This window comes from Columba livia, chromosome 5 (assembly GCF_036013475.1).
Source record: "Columba livia isolate bColLiv1 breed racing homer chromosome 5, bColLiv1.pat.W.v2, whole genome shotgun sequence".
Classification (NCBI taxonomy): domain Eukaryota; kingdom Metazoa; phylum Chordata; class Aves; order Columbiformes; family Columbidae; genus Columba; species Columba livia.
This window is the reverse complement of record NC_088606.1, coordinates 11,859,718-11,872,058: the sequence shown is the minus strand read 5'-3', so window position 1 is coordinate 11,872,058 and position 12,341 is coordinate 11,859,718. Positions and strand designations below refer to the sequence as shown.

Below are 12,341 nucleotides of genomic sequence, written 5' to 3'. Positions count from 1 at the left end.
CCACCCCGCGCTCTCTTCGCTGCTGGCGGAGGGCCGGCAAGCGCCGGGCGGGACGGGCTCCGTCTGCCCGGCGGGGAACGCGGGGCCCCTTCTCCTCGGGTTGTGCCCGAAGGTGTGGGGGGGTAACGGCGGCATCAGGTGCAGCCGGGACAGGCGGGCAGGGCAGGCCCGGCCCCCCGCTGCCGCCTGCGCGCTGAGCGGCTGGGCCGGGCCCGCCCCTCAGTGTGTGAGGAGGAGCCGGGAGAGCAGCGGGCTTCGCCGGGGATTTCCAGCCTGAGCGGGCGGGAGAGGAAGTGCGGGGCGGGGGGAGACGGTGCTGAGCGGCAGGGACTTTCCGTCGGGCTGGCGGTCGCCTTCGCCGGGCTCCAGCTGCCGCCCGCCGCCCCGCTCCTCTCACACGCTCGCAGGTAGGGCGCCGTGGGGCTTGGCGAGCCCCGGGGAGGGATGAGGTGCGGCGGCGAAGGTGGTTGGTGGGGGCGCGGGTGCTTCACCGCCGCCGTGGCGGCGGCTCCTGCCCAGGGCTCCAGCACCGACCGGGCTCGCCTGCCCGCACTTGGGCTCTCTAGCCAGAGGGACGGGGCCGGGCGGGCGGCGAGAGCCTGGGGGGTGCTCCGGCGGAGCCGGCGGGCGGCAAGGCGGCGGCGGGGCGCTGATACCAGGCATCTGCTACCAGGCAGGGGCCGAGCGCGCTTCACTCGCAGCCTGTTGCCGGGACCTTGGCAGCGGCTGGTGCCCGGGGATAGATCAGCCTCCGGCGGGGGCGGCGTGGACTCTGCCTGCCCGGACGCACTCGCACTCCAGGGCTCTGCAGGTGCCCCCTTTTCACTTACTTATTTCTGCCTCCCCTCTTCCCTTTCCCCCGTCCTCTCCACCCCGTGGTGTGTGTGTGCCTGTGTCGGGGAGGGACGGAGAGGCCAGGCGGGCCGGCAGGCCGGAGCGGAGCCGAGCCGTGCGGCAAGCGGGCGGCGCGGCGGCGCTTGCGGCGTTTTGATGTGTCGTTTGAATGCAGAAGCCTCGCTCCGCTCCTGGCTCCCTCCATATGCAGTGCTGGGGGCGGGCCGACGGCCTTTAAAGGGGCACTGCCGGCAGCCGCCGCGTCTGGCCGCCGAGCGCCGGGCCCCCCGCAGCCCTGCCCCTCCCGAGCTGCCCTCTGCGGCGGCGCCGCTGCCTGCGCCGGCGGCCGCTCGGCTGCCGTGCCATGGGCACCTCGGCGGTGGGGAAAATCCTCTGCTGCTGGCTCGGAGCTGGCCCTCATCGGTGCGGAAGGAGTTATATTTTTATAAAGTCTGTCCGCCTCCAACGGCCCTGCGCTATAAGGCTGTCTGCCTGGCGTGAGCGGAAAGAAAAGTGCTTTGTTTTCACGCCATTCATTTGATACAGCGTTTTGCAGTGCCGGGTTTTGATATATTAAATTAATTACTGTGTTGTAGGTTAGAAAAATTAACGAGTGTTTAAAAGTTTATACTGAGTCATTCCTCTGCAGATGAACCTATGACTGACTCATAATCTGAGAACTGCAGTGGCTTGTAAAATAGGAAGGTAAGGCATTTATGTCTTGATTTATTTGTATCTTCAAGTGTCTAAGATCTGAATTATCTATGGAAAAACAAGAGAAATGGTATTAATGCTAAGAGGTGTAATCTCATGTTCTGCCAATCTGAGCTTGTGTGTGACGTGAGAGGCTGTATGTGCACCTCTGTCTGGATCTTTGCCGCACGTTAGTATTTTTTTCATCTTTTTCTGTTTCTGTAGTAGTAAAATGTGGGAAGTTCCAGTGATACAATTTGAAATTTTCTGTCTCCTTGGGTCAGCGACTTCTCTAGCTTGTTGAGATCTAACCGAGCCTTGTAGATTGTAATTTGTGCGGTTTTTTCCTTCAGTAGGACTGTGTATTTTTCCTTGTAGGTTTGTCCTGTAGAATGCACGTAGCATTATTGTGCGCTAATCTGAACTTGCATTCATAGACTGTGTTTAGTGTATGTGTGAAGGCATATTAAAAATACTTAGCCGAGACAAATGAAATAGTATAATTTGAAATAGTTAGTGAAAATACTTACTTGAAATAGCTACCAACTTGTGTCGAAGCCTGGATTTAAAGGCTGCGCTTATTGTTAGAGTTGTAACTAAAGAGATCATAACATACGCTGCGTGTTGTCCTTTACAATGAGCCATTTGGCTAAAAGTGTCTATAAATGATAATCCATACATTGTGTATGGAGTAGCGTAGATGTAAATGTTGTTTATTGTTATTTATTGTTGTTATTAGGGACAGGGATTTTGTTTTAAGATGGGAAATACTTGAACATTTGGATGGAATCAGAGGTTTTCTTAAGGCTGGACTGGGAAACCCCTTGTCACAAAGCTTGAGAGCAGAAACATTGATGTATCATGAGTTTGGGCACTGCAAGTGGGCAGCACTATGAGGTTATAAAAGTTGCTTTCTTCCAACATGAAAACGGTAGGTGTTTTACTGAAATATGACTTGATGAGAAGCTTCCAATAATAGCTGGACATAGAAGGTAAAGTGCATTCAGTAGCAAATAAGATTAATTCTAGTCAAAAGAGGATGCTAAATGACTCAGTCTTTAGGCTTTCCTGAACTCCTCCTGCAATTAAATTTGATGATACCAGTTTTTAGAAGCTGTTCTAGTATGGATTCAGAGAATTTGACAATTGTATAAGCATATTTACTGTTGGTACATTGGAAAACTGTGTAAGATGGCAGTAGTTACCATCAGTGACAAAAATTCTTTTTGAAGTCTTACTAGTCCATGCTGCTACGGTTTGTCTTCTAAATTATATGAAGATATGATATTTTAGATCTTTACGTTGTTCTTGTCCATAATGAAAAGTTTAAGTGAGAGAAGAGGAACATGTTTTTTCAATACTGAAGTTCAGCTATTGTATTGGTAGATACGGCAATGTTGAAAATAAGAAAAACCAGAAATCTTAATTTTTAACTTTTGTTGTTAAACCACTGGAACATAAGTGCATTGATAAGTAGATGATCATAATTCTTATGTAGATGAAAAGGCAGTTTAAAAATAGAAATGACTTGAATCAACTCCAGTATCCTAAACTGGCTTTGTATGATTAGATATTGCAAGAATAACATGTTTTGATCTCTGGTATCTTAGATGATGCAATAACTGGATTTCATTAGTTTTTGTAATTATAATAGTGTTTCTTAATTGAAGGTGCTGAATCTTATGATGTCTGAAGACTACTCATTACACATTGGTTTCAGATGTCTGTGCTCTTGTGTACAGTTCCTTTAAAGAATTGCCAAGACTTTTTTTTGCCTGTGGGCGGGTACTTTCTGAATATGATGCTTGTATTTGAAACCTCCTGGCATTTTTGGCGTATGGCTCAGGAACACCAGAAGTGGTGGGAGATGGTGAAATTGGAGATTTCATGATGTGGTAAGGGTGAAGAAGCCAAAGGAGGGAGAGTTGTATATTTTTGTGCAACAGAATAAGGGTGTGATTGTAGCACAAAAGATAATGCTCTAGTCACTCTGAGATTTATCTTATACTTTTTAACCTGTGGTGAGCTAGAATCTAGAGCATTGAAGAGCTGGCAAAGGTTGCTGCAAACCCATACCTTCATAAATGGATAGTTTAAAATCAGTGTATGTGTTTGACAAATCATAAACACATTTCAATTTTATGTACCCTTTTTTAAGCTAGAAGGAGAAAGGACTAGAGGATTGGGAGGAAATGGGGGCAACTTGCAATGAAAGATCATTAGGTGTCTGCAAAGTAGGAAGAGGTGATCTCTTCTTCGGTACTAGTGGCAAATAAGAGAAGAGGAAATAAAGAAAAAAGCCCCTAGAAAATGAGTAAGGAAGGTATACAGTAGAAGATCTTAGAACTTACGGAGAAAATAAGGCAAAATGTTATTGGGAATAATTATGTGTGTGTGTATATATATATATTTACGTTGTCTTTTAGGGTGCTTTTCTTCTTGGAGATCTTTTCTACTGGAGCACTGAGAGCACGATACTGTTGCCACTGTGATTTCAATTGCTACTGACTGTTGGCTTTGTAACTAGGTTAACAAGGTGTCTCTAAAATTATATACCACAGCTGTAGGTCACTAATCCTCTCCACCCCCTAAAACATGTTAAGCCTTTGATTTCCATGCTGTTGTTCTTCCCTGCTGCTTTGCTCTGCATGTGTAAAATGTGATTTTTAGTAGAATTCTATGTTCTGCAGTTTATCTAGACAAGGGCAGCATGGCATGCGAAATCCCAATGTGTTTGTGGATGCAGAAGTTCAGTACAGGAGTTGCATGATGGCCTCCGTTCATGGCTCCCTCCTTGTACTGAAAATTGGGGTGTTGTGTACTTTGAATTTTTACAAATTGCAGATATTAGAACATCAGTGGGCCTGTCAGCAATACTTTAAATTCCAGCACTATTTTACATAGTGTCATTAAATGATCATTTATGAAATAGAGGTCTCTGATGTATAGAGGAAACATACTGTAGATTACTTAAAATGCTAAAAATTGCTAATAATTCTGAAGTATAGCTTAAATGCTCTGAAGTGAACATGTCCTTTCACATACAGTATGCATAGCAAATGCTTAAGTCTAAAACATTAGTGAAAGAAGTAATGAAACTTGTATTTTATGTGCTTTGATGACTGTGTGGAAGCTTATAATTAGAAATATTTAACATTTGGAGTAATATGGAACTTTTGTCTGACTTTGTGGTTTCTGCATTAACATGAAAAACATATTTTTGTAAATAAAGTAAGAAATGCCTACTCAAGACAAACTTGAAATGCCACAAGTCTTTACAGCTTTCTTGGGTGTCTAGCAAAAAGAGTTATTTTGATTTGGTCTGACTTGAAAAGCATGTTGCAGATGCTACTGTAAGATAAGAAGTGCCTTCCTGGCTGCCGATTCATTCCCGCAAGCTTTGACGTCTATCAAGAAACAGAAGATGGTCTATTGAAGATGCCTGCATAAAATCTAGGAGACCTGGAGCCCGCATTTCTCTTTTGTTGTTCCTGTAGCTGTATGTACTGTAAGTCATTCCGTTAGGGCCAAACGGACAAGGGGCTTTGATGTTGCAGTGCTGAGTGATGTGACATCGTGCCCAAGTCCCCAGGGCAGAAGGGGGATTCCAGTCCAAGTTTCTCACTTCCCTGGGGAGTATTCTCATCAGCGAGCCACAGGCCAGTCAAGAGTGGTGTCACTTCCTTCTCTTGAAACTGTTCTGCTATGCCAGGAATAATCAAAACCCGGTGTGTCTAAGAACCAGAGCAAGAGGAAGCATGATGTCTCAGTCAAGTGGTTGGGACAATCGCCGGGATGAGGAAAGACGGTCTGCTGATGCTTCTTCCACTGCTGTTTTGTTTATTGTTTTCTGGTGCGGTTGAACTTGATGTTGAGATGCTTGGAGAGGTGATCAGCCTTGTCAAGACAGACATTTCCTTAAGCATGGAAGATGTCTTTAAGATGCTGGGGAAGAAAAAGGTTCTGATCCTTGGCTTCCTCTTAGGTTAGGTAGTAGCTGACTGGGAGTTCTGAGAATAACTTTGATGCAGCTAGTGGCTTATGTGTCTCTGGCTTCTGGCTCTGTGGTGATGCTTTTCCTGGCCTGTAAAATGAGAATAGTGGCACTTTCCTACCATCTGAGGACCTCAAAAAGGATGAAGTGCTGAGACCCAGCAGGGCAGTACAAGTGTCATCTGTCGATAAATGAAATGAATTGCAGGTGCTGTGTAGAGGCATCCTGTTGTGTGTCCTCTGCAGGGCTGCACCGTTCTGCACCGTCAGCATCGTGGGACAGGAAGCTGTGTTTGTTTCACACTCTTCCATTGTTGCATGCAGCAAACATGCAGGGCTATGGGAAGCTGAGCGTACGTGGCAGAATTTGTCAGCGGTAGCTGTTCTGGTGCTTGTTCCCAACTTTTTGCTTCAGACATTCTAGAAAAGTAAACAAGTTTTTCATATTCTATGGAACCAGCTTACTCACACAATAAATGTGCTTAAAGTAACTTTCTAAGCCCAGCTCATAAACCAAATTTTGGCAATGTGAATGGATTTTGTTTTGTAAGCTTGTCCATGTACTTGATAGAGGGAGGTAATTAGAACAACGATTAGAGGTTTTTTTTAATGGAGATGTCTACTGTACCAGTTTGACTGCAGCTTCTCTCTGTCTTTCCAGAGAGGAACCTTCTGAGAGTAGGTAATCTTGGCATTAGGTCTTGAATTTGCATAGAAAGTATAGCCTTACAATTTTCATTGAACTTGTTTTAATCTCCTTTAAACCATCCCAAGTGACTCCTCTTTTGGCATTTTATGTTCTTCTACTAATGCAATGCTGTTGTCCATGCTGTGCTTCTCTTCTATCTTAAGTTGTTTGACCAAACAGTATAAATGCTCTTAATTTCTGAAGCTGGTTCCTCTGATTCTTAGAAGTGACTTGTTTTGAGCTGCTTTCAGTCAGATCTCTTGTCATTTTAGAGTTGTTAAGGGATGACTTTTATTGCAAGGTAGTTTCATCCTTGCACTTGAGCGAAGTGACTGTATTTTCCCCTTTGCTTGCATTTACATCACTTTTCTCTTGAAATACTTGTTTCCAGGCTTGCACTTACTTTCACACTTCTGTCTAATTTTTTTTTTTCTGCAAATCCACTTTTCTTTGACCTCTTTGTAGCTATCTGGTGCTTTGATTTCCTCTCACTCCACCTCCCGCTCCAGGCAAATTAACAGGCTCTCCTCTTCCAGGCCACTAAAGATGGTCCACAATGTACCCTACTGTTGTCTGAAGTGCGTGTCTTATATCTACCCTTGCTTTCTTATTTCTTCCTTTTCACTGTCACCTTTTCTGTTCAGCACAACATCCTTGAGAGAGGAGCATTGTGCTTTTGCCTGGGAATGTTTTTATTGCTGTGACTGTTGTGGTTGAGCCTGATTAGGATACCAGTCCTACATTCAATAGGTGCCAAAGGTGAAGCGCTTGTAGTTGTAAAATGACTTGTTCTCAAAATGCTACCATTTGGTTGATGGTTTGAATAGGAGGAAGTTGGACACCTAAATAAATGAAGGCTGCTGATTTGCATATGCACATCTCTAGCAGTTTTAGAACCTTTTGATGCAGTAGGGCTTTCATTACCTTCTAAAACTCAGCATTTTTGGTGGGGAAAAAATAAAGGATTCAGGCTAACTTCATTTGAAGTTAATAATGCATAGTATCACCTGAAGTAAGCAGTATCTGCTTCTTCTGTTTTCCATCAGGAGTTTAAATACATTTCTTTCTATAAACTCTGAGCATTCAGTTTTTCAGATTAGTAAATGTCTTAGTACTCACCCGTGGTGTCGAGATGTAGTGGAAATACCAATGGATCCTATGTTGTAGTTCAGCTGGAGGATATTGCTGTTGTGCTGCTTATACTGTTTGGCAGGGTATTTTTGTATCTGCGTTACAGCAAGGTATTTTGGCTTTTTTTGAGCACGTGCAGAAGAATGCTCTTGGCAATCTCTAGCAAGATGTTTTAAACCAAGTTTATTGTTATTTGTGTGTTAACTTCGTAAGCTATTTTTCGGTATCTGGGACCATACATTTCTCTTATTCCTCTTTCCTTCTTACAAATTCTTGAAAACTTCACTTTCATTTTGAAAAGGTTTATTTAGACATGCAACTTTCAGTATTATAGCCAGTAAGATTTTTGAGGGAGTTTTGGGGGATTTACTCGGTTGGTTGGTTGTGTGGGTTGTGGTGGTTCTTTTTGTTGTTGTTGTTTGCCTTTAAAAAAAAAAAAAATATGGCAAGCAAATAAGTATCTGCCCACTGCATTCTGTATATTTTTGCTGAGGAGATTCTCTCAAAATAAATAAGGAAGAAGCTTGGGATTGTTCTGTTTGTGTAAATAGAGCTGTTAATACATATAGTCAAAATATGATGCTGTAATTTTGCAGATTTTTTTACTAATACTTTTTTAAATATGACTACACATAAAAAAACAGTTATTCCAGAACTAGGGTGTCCATATGCTGAGTTAATCGGAAAAGTTCAAAGTAGCTGAACCCTTACTTGCAATGTTGTGATATATATAAGGAACAACGAGGACAAAATGCAGTGAGGAAAAAATACTCCTTATAGATCCTTTTTGTGTGCAAGTTCTGTCATGTTTGTTTGTGTGAGAAAATGTTAATGAGATAAACAGTGGAAGACGACAACAGTCATCATGCTACGTGCTTTATTGATGCTTATGATAATTTGCTACCTATCTCCCATACTATGTTTTGCAGCAGAAGTGCAACCTGAAGATGTCTTGGAATGCTTAACTTCATCTCAAGCAGGTGTAGGTAGTGACTTCTGTTGCTATGGTTCCTTACACTGTAGAGGTGCTGACATCTCTGGTTTGCTTTCAGAAGGAAAGTTTAAATATGCTTAAGGTCACTGTGTTTTTAAGCTGGCATTGCTGCTTCACAATTACTTTTTTTTAAGTATTTATAACTAAAATCTCCTGGTTAAACAAACATCTTGTTGTGCTTAATAAATTTGCATCTGAATGTAATGTTTGTGGAGGGGAAAAAAGACTGAATGTTGTCTATGGAGAAATGATTTGGCTTCTCAAGTAGCTAATCAGGTTTTTTTATAGAGTATTAAATGGGCCATGTGTTAAAGTATCAGTTGTTGACACGTCCAAAATAAAATGTTTGTCATGTTAAAGAACAGGAAAAATTGGTGAGCTCTCCATTAGATGGTGCTGCTGGGACTGAAATTATTATATACCTAAAGGAAGCAGGCTTCTGCCTAGAACTGTTTTTATGACTGTGGTTTTTATTTTTTTAAAGCACTTCTCTTTATTGAAATACTTTTTAAAGGCAGAGATACTTGCTCAGATTTTTTTTCCGGTTTTAAATTAATAGATAAGATACTAAAAAGTCTGTCTCCATGGGCAGGAGGTATGGAAGAAATAAATAATATGTTTTTTGCATGGGTGATGTAGATTTTAACAGCTGCCTCTCTTGTAGCTCTCATCTGGTTAAGTGTTAACTGTGTGTTACATTCATGCTCTACCGAAGTAGATGGGGATACTACAGTATTAAAGGAATTCAGTGTCAAGAAATACTTAATTTATAAAACCTAGAAATGAAGTAGGCTGACTATTGCAGCAGTAACACCCTCATTAATCTAGTATTTGGGTTCCTGTCTTCTTCTTGACCCCTGTCCACTAGCATTTATTTTTGAAGAGCAGTGTTTTAACTTAAACACTTAATGGTAATGTTCCTTTGCCTGAGCCCTGACCGACTAGTGATTTTAGAAGAACTTTGGGGAACAAAGATGATGCCTACACAAAGAGGCACCGAGCACCATCTTAAATACTGTAGGTCAGAGGTGTTAAACTTCTAAACACCCATGACTGGACATCTGACTCACAGCAATAGAGTTGAGATACATATTAAATAAAATATTGTGCCTTAGCAAGTGTGTTAAATAATCCTCGCTGTTAGAACTTCTTCAAAGATAGCAAGGCAAGGTTGTTGACGTCTTTGAATTCTCTCAGACTGCAGGCCTGTAAATAGAAAAAACCCCTCACTTTTAGAAATGATGTTGCTCAAGAGCGATAGAAGTTAGAAGTTAGTCAGGTTGGGTCCATGAAGCCACAGTCCTCTTCTCATTACAGGTAGAAGTATTGTTAATGTGATTTAAAGAATCAAGGTAATTGTGACCAGCTAGCAAAAAAAGCTTAGTAGCATTAAATAACATTGAGCAAGAAATGCAAGAGGCAAAATAATTCTTAAGAAACTAAGTGTTGGGTTTTTTTTCCCTTTTTTCTTTTGAAGTAGTTGAGCAAAAATCTACTTCTTGGTGTTAGAAAGTTTAAATAATTTCAGATCCAGCAGCTGGAAGCCTAGCTCAACAGACTTGGCCTGAGTTTAACAGCTGTTAAAGTCATGTGCAGCAGCCAGTGCTCTTCACATGTAATTTTTTGTTTAAAAAAAAAAATCAAATGGAGAAGTTTGCAAAAATCGTTGTTGACTTTCTAACGTTGGCCAGGGTTGAAATGTGTGGTTGGCAAGTGCCGGTAGTTCCCTGAAATCTGGCAGGTTGAAGTAATATGCAGAGGGATCATTCTGTCTGGTCTTAATGATCCATTTTGGAATAATACAAATAGGAAAAGTTATCAGTTATGTGATAACTGGAGAAATGAGCAAGCTGTGGTATGAGGGATCTTGACCATTAACGTTTTTATCAGTTTGCTTGTAATAACTTATAGCTTTCCAATAATAAACCTCAAAGGGACAATTAAAAGATAGCTGTTAGAGTGTCATCCAGCCAGACAACTTCACATCAGATATGAACTTGCTGTTCCTCAGTTGTGTGATTGGCTTGCTTGGTGAGGCTAAAACCAAAGGTGGAAATTAATCGGGCACGAAGTAAGTTGTGCTTGGTCACCTCAAATAGAAAGTCTTGATTCTAACAATGCATAGGATAGTGTACAGACAGAAAGGTGATAGTATCATGAGCTGTATTAGTAGATAACTACCTTGACTTCCAACTGGTTAGGATGCTGCCTTTGTGTTTACAGGCTAAGACTTGGCAATTAACAGGATTTGTCATTGTATGTTGCTGTGCTTAGACTCCAGGTCGAGAAATAGATATTGTTCCTACAGCCAAAATGGCATCAACAGCGTATTCCACAGGAATGTTGATCAGAGGGGGCATAGTAAGGACAGTCAGGGAAGAAGTGACAACGTATTGTAATGCATTAAGGATGTGTATGTTTATTTTTAGGTGAAGAAGGTGATGGGGGGACATCTAAAAAGGTCTAAAAGCAGTATTGTGGTGGACTCACCAAAAATGGCTGGTAAAACTTCTGTTTTAAAAAAATGCCAAATCAACAAATAATCAAACATAAGATTTGGCGTAAATGAAGGATTTTATTTGCACAGGTATCTTTTGAGAAAGGGTTATGGGACATGCTCTTCTGTGTAACAATTTATTGTGTGCAGGAAGGCTCTTGATAATAAATGTGGATGCTTGTCTTGATTTAATATTGACTAAGAGAGGAAGGAGCTGGTTAAGAAGATGGAAGGAAACAGCTTGTGAGAGATTGACTTGGACTGATAAAATTCAGTATTTCTAGGAAGTGAAGGAGGAAGAACAGTAAAATAGAGAACAACGAAATAAAGACAATAGTGGGAATTCAGAGAATGTGTAGTTAAGACACCATAGAAACGTGTTAGAGGCTAAGTGGAATTCACTGAAGTTATTTGCTTTTTAGGGAACAAGTGTGAATTACTAATTTTATTTTCTTTTCCACCGACATATGACAACGAGCAGCTTTGGCTACATCAGTACATTCCTAATGATCGGAAATCTGAGAAGAAATTGTATGAACTAAGTTGACAGTGTTTAAGATGTGTAAGAAAGAATGGCACAAGTGTTAACTCATTCGCATTTATTTGGGATAACTGAAGTTAAATGCAATTCAAGAGAATTTTTGTATTTGATCTTGTGTTTTCTGTGGTATGAGTGATATGAAACTGAGTAATAAAATTTATTTTCAAAAAAAATTAGGGTAAATATTTTGCTTATAAATATTTGCAAGATAACAGCAGTATGGTAAGGGCCATTAGAAATTTCTCAGAAGTATTTTATCACAGTTCTTTCTGTGTCCTGGTTTAAAGTCTGGGCAACTGAGGAGAAACAGTCTGGTTTAAAGGATATGGCTGTAAAGGTAGCATGCAATGGACTGCAAAAGTGAGCAGGAAGATGCAAGTAACTGTTGTCGTCTTGGGTAATATTGGCTAGGCATCTTTTTGGCTCCTGAGATACTTAAAATTTTCCAACAGTGACTTTAAGGACTGAATAATGAAGAACAATTTTAGTACCGGTTAGTAACCATTTAGTGCAAGTGGATACCAAACCAGGAACCCATGTAGGTATTCTGGAGAACAGAACTCTTGTTCAAAGTGAACAGGTCTTGATGGGGTCAGTGGCATTGGGTACCTCACTGCTTTTAAGTTTTCATGTGGTCTACATTTTTCTAGCATCCCAGGATGTAAGTTTAGTTTTTCTTGTTCTCCCGATTTCAAATACTGAATCCAATTCAAGATGTCATTGAGCTTAAAAGTACTTGGCCTACGGCCTCCTGTGTTATCTTAGATGAAATGCTGGATGTTAAGACTAAATGCAACGTGTCAGTCTTGATGCTGTTACCAATGCTGAAGTGAAATAATGTATTTCTCTCTTAGAGTAGATGTGGAGCTGCAGTGTGCTGGAACTCACTTTGTACCTTGGGTAGTGTTTAAACCACTAGTGAACATGAGTTTTATATTGTTTTATGTTGTGAAGTGAACTGTAAAAATCA

The 12,341-nt window shown here is 41.5% G+C and overlaps 1 protein-coding gene across 11 annotated transcripts in view; it reads left to right on the top strand.

The window, feature by feature from the left end:
• The first annotated feature begins 224 nt into the window (after positions 1-224).
• TRAF3 (TNF receptor associated factor 3) overlaps positions 225-12,341 on the top strand; it is a 74,609-nt gene continuing 62,492 nt past the window's right edge. For 4 of the 11 annotated variants that reach the window (XM_065063439.1, XM_065063438.1, XM_065063436.1 and 1 more), the window contains exons 1-3: positions 225-407; positions 674-811; positions 1,484-1,539. The gene's annotated coding sequence lies outside the window, so the exon portion shown is untranslated. Of the gene's footprint in view, positions 408-673; positions 812-832; positions 1,540-12,341 lie in introns of those variants that run through there. The other 7 variants (XM_065063437.1, XM_065063435.1, XM_065063428.1 and 4 more) reach the window with 6 other exon arrangements.